This window comes from Thamnophis elegans, chromosome Z, assembly GCF_009769535.1.
Source record: "Thamnophis elegans isolate rThaEle1 chromosome Z, rThaEle1.pri, whole genome shotgun sequence".
Lineage (NCBI taxonomy): Eukaryota > Metazoa > Chordata > Lepidosauria > Squamata > Colubridae > Thamnophis > Thamnophis elegans.
In genome coordinates, this window is record NC_045558.1 from 64,598,222 (window position 1) to 64,612,960 (window position 14,739).

The window sequence follows — 14,739 nt, forward strand, 5'->3', positions numbered from 1 at the left end:
CTGGTTTATGGGCGGAAGACACCCCCCAGGTTTTGCTGCTCACCATGCTCCTATCATTGTTGAGGAACTGCCAATGAGACTTCCTGTACGCATCCGTCAGAGGGCGTATCTTAGAGCGATTGTACAAGCTATCCAGGAAGTCATCCAGCTTTATCTGACTTATAAAATTCTAGTGCCAATAGACTCAAAATGGAACACACCCATTCTGCCTATACCAAAGGGAGAGGGAAGGTATCGCATGGCTCAAGATCTTCGTGTTGTTAACCAAGCCACAGTCACAATTCATCCCACTGTGCCAAATCCTTATGTGCTCCTTGGGCTCATTCCACCAGAGGCCAAATGGTTTTCAGTTATTGATTTAAAGGATGCTTTCTTTTCCATCCCCATTCATCAGAAAAGCCAGCATCTGAACACTGTTAAACTTAATTATTCCATGATATGGGTTGCCCTCACGTATTTCCTCAGATAATGGGCCTGAGTTCATCAACGCAGCCACTCAGAAAATTGCTCAAATGTTGGGAATTACCTGGAAGTTACACTGTTCATATCACGCCCCTTCAGCGGGAAGGGTTGAACGGGCTAACAGGGCCATAAAGGATAAATTGGCCAAAATTTGTCAGGAAACCCATCTCAAGTGGCCAGATGCCCTCAGCATGGCATTGCTGGCAGTAAGGTGCGCTCCCACCAAGGAGCTGGGTATCTCACCATTTGAGTTGTTGTATGGGAGGGTTCCTAATTTGCTTAGCCCACAGGTGTTGCCCACCCCTCAGGTTGCAGACACAGTGAAACTCAAACAGATGCAAGACCTGAATGCTATTGTCCATCAATTGCAAAAATATGTTTTGTCTTGTCGTCCTCATGTAATTGTAACTCCAGTGCACAATTTCCGCCCAGGACAAGAGGTCTGGGTGGAGGACTGGAAAAAAGTGCCTTTGGGACCCAAATGGTGTGGACCGTATGCTGTTGTTATTTGTTCTCCCCTTGCTGTTAAGGTAGCTGAAATTAAGACTTGGATTCATTGGACTCGCCTGAAATTGGCTGCAAAGACGTGCTGGACTGCCTCCAGGGACCCTGCCAAACCTCTACACCTCACGTTTCGGAAGCACCGGAAGGACGCCACCTTGTCTGCTGATACACCGGAAGCTATCGCTTTACGACCAGGTGGTGAAGAACCAACACCCTCTGCAAGTGTCGCTCCAGGTGCCGCCGACACCCATCACACAGGCAACGTATCGCGTCTCCCGTGGAAGCTCCGCCCCCATCCAACACCGAGGACCAACCATGGAACCCAACCAACGCCTGCGCCAAACTGCGTGCAGTAGGAATGGCCTGATCCCAGCTATTCTAATCGTGATTTTTCTCTTATCCGTTTCTATTATCCTTAAATTTCTTTATTTCTTTGCAACAGTCATGGACAGGACCACCCCAGTGGTGGTGTGGGAGGTTCCCCCTGGTTACGATGACCCATTCCCCTCTCCATCCTTTCCTAAAGGGGGGAATATGAATAATGGAGGTACCCCGCAATCACCAGGCGTGGGGAATGAGAATGAGGGTACCCCGCAACCACCAGACGTAAGGTCCCTCACCTCTACAAATGACTCCCCTCCACAGGTAACTTCTGAGCCAATGCTAGAAGAAATGGGTCCAGGGCCTTTTCCTCTTTGCAAACATTGCTTCTATTGGGGTGACCAGGGATTGCATTTTACATATGTTAAACGCTGGGTATTAGATTGCCATCCAGAGGAAGGGTTATCCCCCTGTTCAGAAGAAACAGGGAACTATTGGCAGTGTAGAATGGACCCCAATGGGCACCAAATGAATACTATAATTCAACCATTATGTGCCATCGCCTAAGGCCCATTCAAAGACCCTACCCAGACCCCTATCCAGAAAGGACAAGGGCTCGGGGGAAGCGGGCACCCCTTGATTTTAGTTTAAAAATGGAATATGGCATAACTTATGATCAGCTTCCAATCATGGTGAGAATAACTTGTCAAATCATTGGTGATGTAGGAAATGGGTGGTTGCTGCAATGGGGTCAGAAGATGAGAATCTGTCAAGCATGAAACCTCAGGAACTGAGTGAGTCCCAGCGCCTAGGTATAATACGTAACTATAGTGAAAAATCCAGTTGCTTGGAGGTCTGCATAACTCATCCCAATTACTTGGAATCATACCAATGCCGAGCTGGAGCACTTGGTAAGATCCTAAGCAGGACAGCTACAATTACATTGAATGCACAGGGAAAGGGAATGGTGGTTCTGGAGCCACTCTTGCAATCAGGTAGGAACCTCCGTCCCACACCCACCCTTCCAGAAGGTGGGAAGGATGGCTCAGATGGTAAGGGAACCATTACCCCCTCCCCATTGGAATGCACTGCATGCCTGCTGGGACCACAAAGAAACACCCTGAAATTCAAAATGGGAAAACCCAAATCTTGTCAAAACTTCAATCTCCCAAATTGTACCTTTGGAAGAAAGCAACCCCGCATCTATAGCCAATGCCAGGGATCAGAAGGGGTGGTGTGTTATCTTTCTGCAACATCAGGGCTGGATGAGTGTGGCCCATGCCTTACCAAGGCTAAGGTAGGATCTCGCACAATTGTTACAATGATCTACCACACTCAGGCCCCAATGGATTGCACACCTCAAAAAAGAGCGTGTGTATCCAATGGTACCATGTATAATTACTGCATTCAGAAAAACCAGCTTGTCTGTTATCAACCAACCACTCCAGTTCATATCAAAGTCACTGTATGGGCCAGCCTGGCCCTGCTTGACAATCCCAAAGAATCTCAGCTTTACCACCTCACCACAGTCACTGCTTTGAAACAGGGTCAGCAGCCCATCACCGTAACGTTTGGTGTATGTGCTGCCATGGATAGGGTGGCTTACAGGGGCTGTGGAAGTCAAGGATGGAGACAAACTTATTATCACAATCATAAGTATCACTGTCCCCGATACTGTCTAGGGTGCCAGAATCCCAGTCGGGATCTGTATTCTCCTTGTGCAGATCGAATGGACAAAAGAAATCCATGCAGAGGGTGGGATTGTGTCTGTCAACATACGGGAGGAGGTTATCCAACCTCTCCCCATCTGGGATGTCCATATATTTCCAATTTTCGCAGCCTCCCAAATTCAAACTCAGTAGCTTTTGAAGTGTCCCGCAATCACCCAGCAGAAGAAAGTTATGGGATAGGCATTGATGGAGATGGGTCTGACCCCCTGGTGTACATTACAATAAGGGTGGAAACTTTAAAGGAAGGGGAGGTGAAGTCATTAGGATGGTCTGTATATGATAACCTCCGAAAGTTAGAAGAACCCCTTCCCCTTAACCCTAAGGCTGTAAACTTGTTTGTAGAAATGGCTGAGGAAGTGGCAAAAGCCTTAACTTTTAAAAATTGGTTTGTTTGTGGAGGAACAAACATGGGGGGAAAATGGCCATGGGAGGCACTAGAGGCAGACCCAGAGGTGTATAACAACATGACCCTCGAGGGCAACCTCACCCAACGGACGCAGCATACAGGTATTGTATGGACCCTCACTATAAAATTTGGTAGGCCGAAATTGCTTCTCTCGTAATGGATCATATCCTGTGGGCCACCTAATTTGTTTGGGGGAATGGGATGACACTTATTCCAAGTGGTCATCACCACACAATCTCTCGCAACCCCCCAAATTTGATCTCACACTCCTACAATATCTGAAAGAGCCACAGTCTCCATCTGGCCCATGGGAAGCCCCTGAGAATATGTATTGGATTTGTGGCACACTGGCCTATGAAATTCTTCCTGCAGATTGGGCGGGCTCCTGTGTTCTTGGATGGATAAAACCTTCATTTGTTTTATTGCCCATCCAATCACGACAGGTGCTAGGAATCCCAGTGAATGACTCAGTGGGCCCCATCCGTCAGAAGAGGGAGATGGACACAGCCTTCTCTAACTTTCCTTGTAAGGAACTGACTGAATATGAGAAATCAGACACGTGGAGCTCAGAGAGAATTGTATGCACCTATGGGAGGGCTACTTGGGCTGAGGATGGGTCATAGGGTTACCGCACCCCAATTTACATGATCAACCGAATCATGCGATTGCAGGCCGTATTGGACTTGGCTGGGGAGAGATTGATAAATCTTTGAATATGCTCTCCACCGCCACTGACAAACTTCGTACTGCAGTGTACCAAAATCGATTGGCTCTTGATTACCTCCTCGCAAGGGAAGGAGGGGTCTGTGGGAAGTTCAACTTGTCTAATTGTTGCCTTCAAATTGATGAGACTGGAAATGTCATTAAGCAGCTCACCACGGAAATGAGACAACTCACTCATTTCCCAGGGCAGGAATGGAAAGGATTGGATCTCACCTCATCTTTCAGCTCTTGGTTCCCAAAATTGCCTGGATTGCAGGCCATCATTGCTTTTATTGGCCTGATTGCAGCAGGATGTGTGATCATCCCCTGCATCATGCCACTCTTTGTCCGTGCTATCACCAACTCTTTATCCCTCTTGGTGGAGAAACGGGCCACTGCCAAAGTCCTGACTCTAATGAGACACACAGGAGAAGAGAGTGAATATGTTGGGCTCATGATCAATAGGGAGCCTGATGTTTATGAAACTACACAGTAATCTTTAAGAGTGGGTGCAGTTTCAAAAGGGGGGAATGATGCAGGAGGAGGTACACAGGTGAACCCCCCAATAGTTAATCAGGTTAGGTGATTCTAACAGGCTAAATATTATCACTTTTACAATGCTTAATGTCAGAAAAGAAATCAAAGCTCACTTCTGACTTACTAAAGAAGTTCCTTTTTTTCTCCTCTCGCAAAAATACGGGAACTTAACAATGTAAGCTTTGCACAAGAATGAAAACAGGAAGCCTGGTGGGTGTACGGAACCACTAAAAATAATTGTGACAGTCTACGTATTTTTTAAATGTCAACTCAGACTCAGCATGATTTTAACTTGTAATCAGCTATATTTTAGCAATATTGACCCAATATTTTAGCAATACTTTAGCAATCTTCCTGTCTGCTTCATGAGTAACCAAGATTCACTTCCCTATTGTAACTTGGGATTTCATGAGAATCATGTATTTGTAACTTTCCCAAAAATGTCTTTTACTGACCTAAGCAAAGTTATGACCTTAAGATGTATACGCCTCTTGTGACGCCTCCTGATTTGTAATGATCAATTAAAAAGTATAAAATCTCTGCCAGGGGATAACCTAGGCAGTTTAGTTTTGATGCCAATCCTACTGAACTCTTGAACGCGTTCAAAATAAAGCCTGTCTTCTCTTGGAATCTTGTGGTCTTGGCTCCTTTTTCTGATGTAAGTAGATTGCAGACCTCAAATCTGCTTCTACAAAACCATGCACCAACCTGCACAGTTAAAAGCAAAATAATGCATCACAAATAAAACATTTGCAAAAAGGAATAACCATTTCTTGTAATAAACATATTCTATAAACAATAAATAAATAAAAATTCCCTTAAAATATTTTTAAAAGATTCTATAAATTATAGACAATAATTTAAAATAAAACCATTTTAAAGTATTCCACACACAATAATTTAAAATAAAACCAGTTAAAAGTATTCCACACAAATAATTTAAAATAAAACCAGTGAAAAGTATTTTACACACAATAAATTAAAACAAAACAATTTTTAAAAATTCTATACTCAATACTTTAAAATAAAACAATTTTAAAAAATTCTATACACGTATTTAAAAGTATTGAGTATAGAATTTTAAAAAATGGTTTATTTTAATTTATTGTTGATAGAATCTTGTTTAAATAGTCTAAGACAATTTAAAAAAAACATTCTATCAACAATAAATTGAAATAAACCATTTTTAAAAATTCTATACACAATAAATAAAATATTCTTAAAAAACATTAAAAGCATAAAAGAAAAAAACAGGTCACTTAACAGCAGGCAGAATCAGCAACTCTCTGATGCAATGGATACAGCAGGGAGCAGGTAGGCGACGAGGCAGCAGGTAAGCTGGACTGAAGGGACAAGGGACAACTGGGTCAGCTAGGCCCACCGCCTGGCAGGCTTAACCAGCCAGCCGAGGCTGGAGACTGGGAGGGGGTAGCAGGAAACCCCCTTTCGGCCTCACGGCATACTCCAGCTCACAACTGGTATATGCCAGCCACAAGCTGGTATACGCTAGCCTCCCTCCTGCTGCCCCTGCGGCCCCACCCACCCCCTTTCGTCCACATGGTGTATGCCAGTTCATGGCTTTCACGAGGTGAGCTGGCATATACTAGTCTCCCTCCCGCCACCACCGCCACCCACCCACCCACCCACTTTTGTCCACGCGGTGTACACCAGCTCATGGCTTTCACGAGGGAAGGCCTGAAGGCTTTTCCTCGTGAAAGCCACAAGCTGGCGTATGGTAGCCTCCCTCCTGCCCCGCCACTGCCCCTGCCTCCCCCTTTTGTCCATGCAGCGTACACCAGCTTGCAGCTTTTGCGAGAGCTGCAAACTGGCGTACACTAGCCTCCCCACCACTACTGCCACCACCTCCCAACCCCTTTCAGCTGTGGGATGGCATATGCTAGCCTCCCACCGCCGCCGCTGCCACCTCCTTTCGGCCACATGGCATACACCAGCCCGCGACTTTCATGAGCTGTGAGCTGGTGTACGCTAGCCTCATGCCGATGCTGACGCCCCCCTCATGCTTAGTTGCTTACCTGAGGGAAGCAGCAAGCTGCTGGAAGGCAAAGTGAAATGAAGGGAGGACCCAATCAGCAAGTGTGATGCGACAGCTGCTTGGGATGTTGGCCATTGGCACCATGCTTTTAAACAGATGTTAGAGGCAGGTGGGTTGACTCCAGCCTGCTCATTGATTGGCTGGACTCCAGCCAATCAGTGAGTGGGCTAGTTTAGTGCGGACAGGTGAGGGAGCGAGGGAGCTGCGATAGAACGGGCAGGATGAGCAAGCGATAGGGCCATGGCAGGCGTTCCAGAACTTACTTCCGGGTCCACCAGTGGAACCACTTCTAACTGGTATGGTAGATTTGATGAACCTCTTCTACCAAACTGGTTAGAACCGGCAGGAACCCACCTCTGAACCAGAGTCTCCTCCAGACTTTTTTTGTCTACAAACTGATTAGCTTGGTGACCCGGCTAAGCCAAAGTGGATCCCACATCAGAAGGGTAACATGGGAAGCTGTAGCTTGAGGGTCTTGATAGGGACTCCCCTTGGAGATTTGCTTGAGAAGATGTGAGCAAATTGTGTAAAGAGTGGCTTTGCTCAGGGACAAGATGACTAGAAAACCAATTTGGCTAAATAAAGATACTTAAAAGAAAAGGGAAATATATAAACAAGAATGTTGGAGGTTTTTTGTTTTTTTGTTTCTCCCTTTCTCTGTCTTCTCTGCAACCACGTGGTATGTTTGTCAAGATCTGTGCCTTCCTTAATTTAACTGAGATTTATGGTGGGAATGACCAGGGTGTGTAAACCTGAGAGTTCTGTTTTTTCCTCTTATTTTCTCCTTGTCCTTATGTGTGTCTAAGTCTTTGTGCACCCTTGAGGTAATTGTAACTGTAAAATGTCTCCAACCCAAAAAAGACAAGAATTTTAAATTGTTCAAAGAAAGAAAAGAGTAAACTGGCAGAAATTACCTTCATGCCATTTTATTGCGCCCACAAAACTGAGTGAAGAAGAAAAAAAAGAGAAGAAAAACCTGTGTTAAAATTCTTCCTTTCCTCTCTGTACCTTAAAGTAACAACCCAAGGTTATGAGGTTATTCTGTAAACTTCATTTACAGAGAAGAATATTGCACTTACTGTATGCATTTAAATGGTTTTACCTGCTCATTTCTTTCCTGAAGCATGTGAATCTAGCTCCCTTTTCTCATATGTGATATTGCTATCAGTTTATCTGTTTAGTAACTGTAATACTGATGTGTTATTGTTTCTTTTTAAACTCTGCCTGCAGGCCATCTATCCACCCCCACTCTATCTCTCCATCTCTTATACTCCTACAATGCCTTTCCTCACCCACAAATGGAGAAGTGGGCCTTGTTGTCATGTCTCTCAGCCCTGCACAGATGACTCTGCAACCTGTGGAAGCAGATCACATTGACCCAGATGCTGCCTCCAGAGGAGACCTTCCATTCATTTGAGCCAGGGTTTGGATCCAGTCACCAAAAGAGTCATCACAGCAACCAGAGTGGAGCAGACCTTCCCAAGCCTTCAAGCCTAATACCACCCAGCAGACATGAAAGAAAAGACCCTGAGATGGACAAGTAAAGACTAAAATACTCTTTTCAATTCCTAGAAGACAACTAGGGGGAAGAGTGGAAATTTATTATAAAGTTTTCTTTATTTGCTTCATTCACAATGTAACTGACCAGTTAAATGGATTCATGTAGGAATTATATTTAGGAGTGGTTGGCATAGCAAGTTTTGAACACATTAGATTTCTGTCTAGTAGTAGGGAAATTTGTCCAGAATGTTTGTATTGTTTGTATTGCCTATATTGTAAAAGTAGCTGCATACACGTTCAGACACACAGAGGCACACCATTCAGAATTAGACTGAAGCTATCCCCTTCACCTATCTCCTCAAAAAAATTACTCCTTTTTGCTCTGTGGCACTAAAGCCCAAGCAGTCACTCCCCGCTAATTCCATGGGGAAGGGGCTTCTCCCTCAAGCAATTCCCTCACTTGAAGAGATAGCAGAAAAGAGATCTCCAAAACCCTAGCCCTGACTGTGACTCACAAATGGTGCTGTCCAGTTGCCCAGTAAAGCAGGATATGTTGCACTGGGGGTCTTATTAGTAGGAGTCCATGATATTATTATGTGTAATTTAAAAAATACTAAATACCTGGATTGCACACTGGCTAGCCTCAACTTGGACTCACAAATCCTGGATGCACTAAAGTAAGAGATAAAGCAGGTTTAGTAACCATCCCTTGGAAAGGGGCAGCCTGTAATTTAAAGGAAAGCCATGGCTGCAAAGAATTTTGGGTTTTCTGCTTGCTTGAAACTTGTCTGGAAGCTCACAGAAAATGATATCAAATATCTCAAAATAATTGGCATGAAAAACTGGATATTGTAATTTTATTTCCAGAACTTTTCTCCTGGCTTCTAAACCTTCATGGTTGGAAGCTCTCCTTTTGGGAGCTACTGAAGGAATCCTTCTTGCTGCCTCTATCAATGCCTTCTCCTTTGCATCAGGAAAATTAAACACCCATCAAGTCTCCATGATCTGATCAATTTTTAACATTTTGCCAAGAACTCACACCTTTTGGAAAAAAAGGAACCTCTCTCCTAGAAAAATAAAATATTTTAGGATTATTTTTAAGTAATTTTTTATTTTTTTCATTTTCATAACATATAATCACATTTATATTATTACATAGCCAGCATTGTTTTGTATTATTAAATGTCTACATCAATTCATCTTACCATCAACTCCCAAAACACAATTATTAGCTCTTCTGCTCTCCATACATCATATTTGTCCTTATCCATCACTTTCTTCTCCCTCTCTCTCCTCCCCTCCCTACCTCCTTTCTTCCCTCTGTCATCCTTCCCTACTCTACTTTCCCTTCCTCCCTCTTCCTCCTCTCTCCCCTTTCTGTTCCTCATTTCTTTCCTCCTCTTCCCCCTCCTCGCCCTCTCTCCTATACCTCTCTTCTTCCCTTACCTCTCTCCTTTTCTTCCCACTCTTCATCTCATTTTTTTGGTGTATTTCAGCTCCTGAGCAAGTTCCATTTTATGTTGATGGTATTTATAGTTCCTTTTTTGATATACATATTTAATTTTAACATATAGTCTCCTCCTTTCTTAAACAAAAAATAAAACAAAAAAGTATACATATCTAGTCATTGTACTTTTAACACAAAGACCCAGACTAATATTGGTTGAGATGTACACCTGGTTAACATTTACAGCTATTCTCATCATTATATTTATATAATTATACATCCTTAGGCACCCCCAATTTGTGATTCTGTCTTTAAATATCAGTAATTTCCCATTGTAGATATATTCCATGTTCCCTCTCCATTTTTCCGTATCTTGGATTAGATTACCCTTAAATTGTCTATAAATGACAAACTTCACTGTTCAATGTTCATTACAATTCCCTTAATCTATTTTTTAAAATGACAAGCTGTAAACATCTCACTTTATTCATCATTTTAAAGTTATATATATATGACAACAGAAGGATAACTAAACAAGGGTTAAAATATATGAAACATTGATATATTTCATATATTTTAACCCTTGTTTAGTTATCCTTCTGTTGTCATTTTCAGTCAATTTGCAACTCAGTTTAATTATCATGTATAAAAGTGAAACACAAACCTCTGCTTTATAACCTCCCCATATCAGTTTCATATTTAGCCATATTCCATATATTTTATCTTTCCATTATTATGTTCAACCAGTTAGCAACTCTATTTTATTATCATATTTAGGAATAAAACCCTTATCTTGCTTTATATTTTCCCATATCTAGGTATCTGATTTTTTCCTAGTAAGTCTTTTGTCCCACTTCTCTATTCCTGTCTTCTCTCTTTTCTTTATTTTAACACCTCCACTCCCATCAATTTTCCCCCAGCCACCCTCACAAGCATATTTCTCTTTGTTGGGGTATAGTCTCCTAGTTCAATTTTCCTTATATCACTAACAATCTTCAAAACCATTTTTGTCTGCTTTTTATTCCCTTTTGTTGGGACACCTCCTCTTTTTACTGTTTTCCCTATACCGCTGCCAAGACTGATGGAGTTTTTTGTCTGCTTTTTATTTCCCTCCATTTCTCCCCCTTCATTGCCTTGTCCCCCTTCTTCTTCTTTGAATTCTTCTTTAGATCTCTGCTTCCCTGGGTTCAGAATTCTATTTAGGCTTGATTTTAATGATTTATGCATATTTCTTATAATTTCATGTAGTTCTTCTAATTGCCAGTTTTCCAAAGTTATAGTTAGTTATACAATTCTTTTTTCAGAGTTCAAATCCACCTTAAGTTTATCTACTTCAACTGCTATGGAGAAATGCAATGGAAACCATTTTAGTCTTTTGTTCTTCCTTAATATCCAGTTCCAAGATTGCAGTTAATTATACAAGTCTTATTTCAAAATTTCTGGTCCACCTTAAATTTAGTTAATCCATGTAATTTGAAACTGGAAAAGAAGCTGTTGTCATCTTAATCTTTTGCAGAAGAGAGGAAAAAAAGAAGAGAGATTCTTATTTCCCAGTTCTTGAGTGTAATGTTTTATTATTTCCTTTAATAACTGCTCAAAATAAATCACTATATGTATATTTTATGATGAAGGACATTTAAACAATTATAGTCAAATAAAAATAGAGGTATAAGAGTAACATGTATAAATATCTGAGTTAAAATACTTGAGTTAATATGAATTATGCTTGCTGACTATGGAAGAGATGCACGAAAGCCTTTTGTAACCAACTGATACACTTTCTTTTTGCATTACCATTACCATACCTCCACTTTTATTTGACTATGATTATTTAAATGTCCATCATAAAATATACCAAGATTTAATACATAACCACATACCGGCATTTCATTTACTTATTTATAAAATCCTCCATTAAGACTAAATCCGCATATCCTATTATAGCTAAACATCCATAATATCTAATACCAAAATTTTCTAATTCTCCTTTCCAAATCCCTCTTTACAATTTACATCCAATTCCCTTATATTATACCCATACATATATATAAATTATTATCATTATCCTTTCTTTATTTAAGTATATACTATTTCATAACATTTCCCAACAAATAATCAAAACTTAACTGTGTCTAATATAATTCTTTTTTATTGTTGTTGTTGTTGTTGTTGTTGTTGTTGTTGTTGTTATTATTATTATTATTATTATTATTATTATTATTATTATTATTATTAACCTTTATATATAGTCCAAAAGGATTTCTAGCCTTCCCTTCACTGGTATCATTCAATATTCATATCCAATTATTGCTTATCATAACACTACACATTGTATATATTACTATCATTATCAATTTTTATTTAACTATACCTATTGTCACTAAGTTTAACTAGGTTTAGCTAGTTTTAAATTATACTCTTCCATCTATCAACCTGTATCTTTCCAGTAACAAAACAATCTAATATCTTCTGCCATTTGTGGAACCAGTCCTCCAAACATCCACTTGATCAAATTGTATGGACTCCTCTTAGCAACTCCTTGCTTGTAATATCTCTCATGTAGTCTTGATGCCCCCTTTCTGTTTCCTTATTCAGCTTGTCTTTGGTTATCAGCAGTGTTATCAAATATTTTGCAAATAGGATTTCATAGTCCATAGATTCTTTAATGTTTTCTTCTTCTTCTATGTCCTGCCCTTTGAAATAAATTTTCTCTCCATTTAATTCCTCTTTCAATATTCCATTCTTTCTTTTTTCAGAAATAAACCAATTGCCATGAATATCAACAAGTTTAATCTCTTTATATTCATCTTCCATTTCAGTTTTTTGAGTTTTAAGCTCCTTATTTTGCATTTGAAAAACATCCTCAGTTTTTTTATCATATTTTATTGTTAGATGCTCCTAGTATTCCAATTTTCTCTCAATTTTTTCCTCTGTATTTAATAATTTGTGAAGTTCTGAAAGTATTCCTTGCAAATTCAGAGACTCTACGTATGCCATATTCATACACAGTTGCTTTCTCTTAGAAGGTCAGCAAGATTAAAACTTACATTCACAAGCTCTCTGTAAACGAAAACAAACTTCAAAGGGACAACTGTAGAATCTTATCAGATCTTAAGCCAAACAGCCAAGCAGTAAAACTTTGCAATGCCGAAGTCAAAGCAATCCATGAGAGAAAACATCTTTGAATAGACAAAGGCTCCAATCAGCCTCCGGGGTGGGGTTTTTTCTTTTTTTAAATCTTTTTTGTATCTCAAATTAGGCAAAAAATCCACTCTTTAAATGAGTTTTTAAAAAATACCCACACCAATAAAAGAGGAAAAAATTAATCTGTAGCTTACAGAAAATTATAAAGAAAAGTTAGAAGAAGAAAGGTTAATCCATCCATTTGAAAAAGGTTTGGTTAGATTCAATCCATGTAAATAATATTTTAAAAGTAACCACTGTCCAGAACCATTACAAAAATCAAATTCGCCACTAAGTTTTTCTATTCTTTGATTTAAGTTGGTTTTTCAGGTTTTATAGGCAGTCCGTTTTTTAAAAAAACAATAAAAGTTTCTCACCAGCTGGAAACTCTCTTTTCCCACATTGTTCCATTCTGAGGCTGCCCCGACTTCGTCAGTCTTTTGACTAGATTTTTTATTACCAACTCGAAGATCTTTTCTTGCTTCTTTTGGAGATTTTGCGATATCCCCAAGACAACTGATACACTTTCTACAGTATGTAAAGAAGGAAGATGTTATGTGTTGTGTTTGTTTTGAAAATTAAATATTAAAAAATAATAATTTAAAAAATAAATCACTTGTAGTAAGATTGTAATCAGACAAGAGTTTCTCTTTGCCTTCTTCTAATTTATGGCAGTTGGTTAATTAAAACTTCCCACACAATCAAGGTTAAGTTATCCATTATCAGTAAGGAGACATGTTTTTTTCTTGTTTATATTAGCTGGGAGGAATTCAAACAAAGTAAAAGTGAGGTCTTTAGGATCCGAAACCAAATTTAAAGTTTATAATTGTGTGGGTTTGTCAGCTTTCTATCCTTCTGTCCGAAAGCGTTACAAACAAAGAGCTTCTTGGGGGGGGGGGGCGGTATTACAATCCTCTACTTTCTTTTTTTCCTTTTCGTTTGGAGAAAGAATGTCTGATCTGAACATCATTAGTATTTATGTTCTCAAAATTTCTTTGTCTTTTCCAGGTTTAATTTATAGTTGTGGGTTAAATAAAAATTTTTATCCGGCCTTTCATCTCTTCCATTCCCCTCCTGTTCCAAAATTATTTTGAGAAAAAAACAGAATCTTGTCAGCCATGTTGAAGGCTGACGCCTTGACTCCGATTCATAAGCAAATATCTGACCTGTGAGGGATCTGTTGCTTCCCTCTGGGTCTGATGAGATGCAGCCCTTCTTCACCCTCCCCCTCCAGGGAGGTTCTGCTCCAAAAAAAGAACAGTGGAATAGGTTTGTCAGACAGGGTTCATGTAAGGCTCTTCAGAGCTCACATCCCCCATGTCTGTCCAACTGAACAACTTCCTGTCGCCAAATTTTAGGAAATATTAAAAGGGCAGAATATTTCCCCTAAAAGGGAGACAGCCTCCCCCCAAGCTTTGTCAATAGGCCAGTCTATTCTGCATGACAAAGATCTAACTCCTTCAGGCAGAGCCATAATAAGAATCCAAAAGCCCTTTCATTACATCCTAACCCAGCAAAAGTCAACCAAGCTTGGGACTCAGGACAACCTACAGAGTTGCACCTGCACTGCTCCATGGGAGTTTGACAACCAATCAAAATACAAGCTCAAATTCAAACTCAACAGAGAATATATATTTCTCTCTCTCTCACACACACACACCCATGTGCCTTTTTGCCCCAGGACCTCAAGCCATGTGATCCTGTCCACCATTAAACCATCTTTCCAAGCACTCCATGTTTCCAGTTTCTTTCTCTGCACTTGGAACTGAACCCAGATGGATATTTCTTCCAAGATAGCATCCAAATTTCTTGTCATGTTTTGCAAATATTTATCTTAAATCATATCTGCAATTAATACTGCAGCCCTACTGTGCTTATTCTGTTGATGGTTCAG